At 35.2% G+C, this 3,209-nt stretch overlaps 1 pseudogene; it reads right to left on the minus strand.

The window, feature by feature from the left end:
• Positions 1 to 205: 205 nt before the first annotated feature.
• On the minus strand, positions 206 to 549 carry LOC117712463 (small ribosomal subunit protein eS25 pseudogene; annotated as a pseudogene).
• Positions 550 to 3,209: the final 2,660 nt, after the last annotated feature.

Consider the following 3,209-nt stretch of genomic DNA (forward strand, 5'->3'; position numbering starts at 1 on the left):
TTCACCCCTGAGGCCATGAGTTCTGAACCCATGGGTTCTTATATTTGTCTGCAGTAACAAGCATGTCTTTCCTCCTCTGCAATGCAATCAGAAAGCTGAGGAATGTAAACTTCATACACACCTGTCATGTTAATATCTTGGTTTTTTGATTCAATAAAGTTTTATTTTCCCAAATGTACAGCTGATTGAACCTGATTGAAACTGTTCATGCATCTTCACCAGAAGCTGGGGCATCTCCACCCTTTGTGTTTCTGGTGTAAATTACTTGGGCTCTGTGCTTTGAAAACCGATAAGTCCTTTACTAAATAGCTCCTGAAGGGCTGCCCTGGCCTCTCAGAGACCAAGCTGGAGTAATAAGCTTATAGTTGGAAACTTCCTTACAAAGTTTGTTGTATGTAGTTTTGTCAAATAGAACAAGATTGTTCAGCTTGTTCTGAACTTTGTCTTTAGACCACTTCTTTTTGGCCCTGTCACCAGATTTATTTACTGGGTCTTTGGTTTTTTAGCCAACTTTCTGGCATCTTTCTTCTTGTAGTCCTTGGGTGGCATGGCGAAGTTCGGAGAGTAGTGCAGACCACAGCAGCCTCACTAAGATGTACAAAAAAAGCTAATGTTAATATCTTAGTACCTCAGGTTTTATACACTCTTGAGGAAATGTTTTGTGTTCAATTTGTCCCATTACAAAATATATCACATGCATGCAAGTTGGACTTTATATAGATGACAAAATTGTTCCATTCCCCCATTTTACTGATACATTATTCTTTGTTCCTTGTTTGGTATGAAAATGAATATTTCATAAATAGGAAATCACACATAATGATCAAAAGCTTTCTTCAGGTTCTAGAATAATGTGGGGAAAAAATCAGAATTCAGTTCCTTTCCTTAGAAATATGTTCCTTGGGCTGAGAACATATGCCAGAGTGAGTTGAAGAACTTGGATTCCTAGAATTCACCACATTAAAAACAAAGCCAGGTGGATATGACAGCCTCCCTATAATTGTAACACTTTGGGGGCAGAGTTAGGGGATGTCTGGATCTAGGTGGCTAACCAGAGTAGCTCACATGGAAATCTCCCATTTCAGCAATAAGTCTTACATAGCAGATAAAGAAGATTATCAGGCTTACAGGAAGATTTCCTACATCAACCTCTGGCTTCCCCAGATACACCACACATGTTCCTATACCAGTACAAATATATGAATACACATTCAATTGTGTGTGTATATTTGTACCCATACCGTATATAAATATGCTAAAAAGTGAAGACACATACTTACTTACTTTGTAAGAAAGGTTGTTAGTCGAACTGCATTCAGAATAATGTTGGTCCTTTCTCTCCATGCTTCTGTCACTGTCTTCCCCATGGTAATGGACTGTACTATTATTTTGTGACCCTAGCCTCAAGTAAGTGTTGCTTTTTTGAGTTTACTTTTATAAGACATTTCATTACAACAATGAGGAATGTAATGAATGCAGATTACAAATGGTTTTTTTTTTCCCCTTTTAAATAGAGCTGGCACTGATCAAATTTCAAAAATGTACAAAAGCTAGTCAAGAGAGAATCTGTGAAAGCAGAAAATAATCATATGTTAACTAGCATGGTGCTTTGAGAACAATCTCAGGTTCACTTGATAAATTGCAACTTTTTAATTATTTTAGTTACTTTCATGCTTAGTTCATCATTTCTAGAAGAAAAAAAAAAGTCCCGCACATATTGTAAAATTCTTGTGCATATGTTACTAGCTCTTCTTTGGCTGTTTCTATCACCACTAATTAACATTTTTAATTAAGACAAAAAACATTGTTAGCATAATACACGAAAAACTGGAGCAGGTGCTCAGGGTAATAATTTGTATAAATAGCTATTGCCCCACACTAGCATCTAAATTATAATCATTAACTAGCTTTTTAGTGGATGAAAGTGAAATTCAGCCTTTTATTTAATTTAAGTAGGTAGGAAAGAAAAATCCAAAAATAAATGCAGACACCACAAAATTCTTTTATAATCTTACTAGTTGCTACATTTAAAACTTCTAATTCTTTAGAACTCATCCTTAGGCCTTTGAGGTACCTGACTATGGTTTTTAACCATTTTTACTGTGTCACGCATGAAATTCCTCCTATAGAGCAGTCCTAAAATCCAGGCATAAGTGCAATTAGTCACCTCTATAATTACCCTTTGCCACTACTATTGCACTTGTAAGCACAGTTTTTCTTAAACTTCATTATTGTAGAATATATCACATGACCAAATAATTTGTGTTTTCTTCACTATCAGCCTCCATAGCACCTTCTAGCCTTCTGAATGATAGCCAGAAGAGAGTGAATTCCCTGTGTAGTTTAAGATTAGAGAGATAACTCAGTAGTTAAGACCATTTGGCGTTCTTAAAAAGTACCAGGATTAGGTTTCGAGTAACCACGTAGTGGCTCAAAACATTTGTAACTCAGTTTCCAAGAGGTCTGATGACTTCTGTTGATCTCCACGGACAACAGTCATGTAGATGGTTCACATAAATGCATACAGGCAAACACAGATAATAATAAAAAACAACAAACAAGATACAAGAAACATAAGCCTGAAAAAAGAAATTCTGTACAGGAACAAGCCAGTTAAAGGGAAATGGCTCACATCTACCATGATTAGTTCAGGATCAATTAACAATTGATGACATTTGAGGTTTAAGTAGCCAGTTACTTTAGGGAGTAACCACAGGTTGTCCAGGCCCCAGCGGATGGTCCTCATCTACTTATACATGGACAACATTAACTGAAAGTCCATGACTTGTAAAAATAAAAATGGAGAGATTGGGAAGAATATGCATTAATGGGCTGAAAAGAAGGAAGTGAGGTGGATTTGATAAAGTTATGTTGTATACATGAATGAAATTTTCATAAAGCAAAATAAATTATCCTCCTTCTCCTTATCTATTTCCAAACATATTTTTTTAATTTATACCTTAATTTTTAAAACATAGTTCTAAAAGGATTTTAAGAATCTGGGCACCATATCTTTTTATTAAAAGTGGAATGTGTTGCTTATAGCATCTTATATTTTATTCCATTGAGAATATATTCACTGAAGTAAATTCAGCTAATAGATGTTCACTTTAAAGAGTTTAAGTTCATAGAACTTACATCACTAATATTTTGCTGCAATAAATTACCTCATTTTAGAAGCATAATTAGAGGTCTTGTTGCTGTCTTCA

This window comes from Arvicanthis niloticus, chromosome 7, assembly GCF_011762505.2.
Source record: "Arvicanthis niloticus isolate mArvNil1 chromosome 7, mArvNil1.pat.X, whole genome shotgun sequence".
Taxonomy (NCBI): Eukaryota; Metazoa; Chordata; class Mammalia; order Rodentia; family Muridae; genus Arvicanthis; species Arvicanthis niloticus.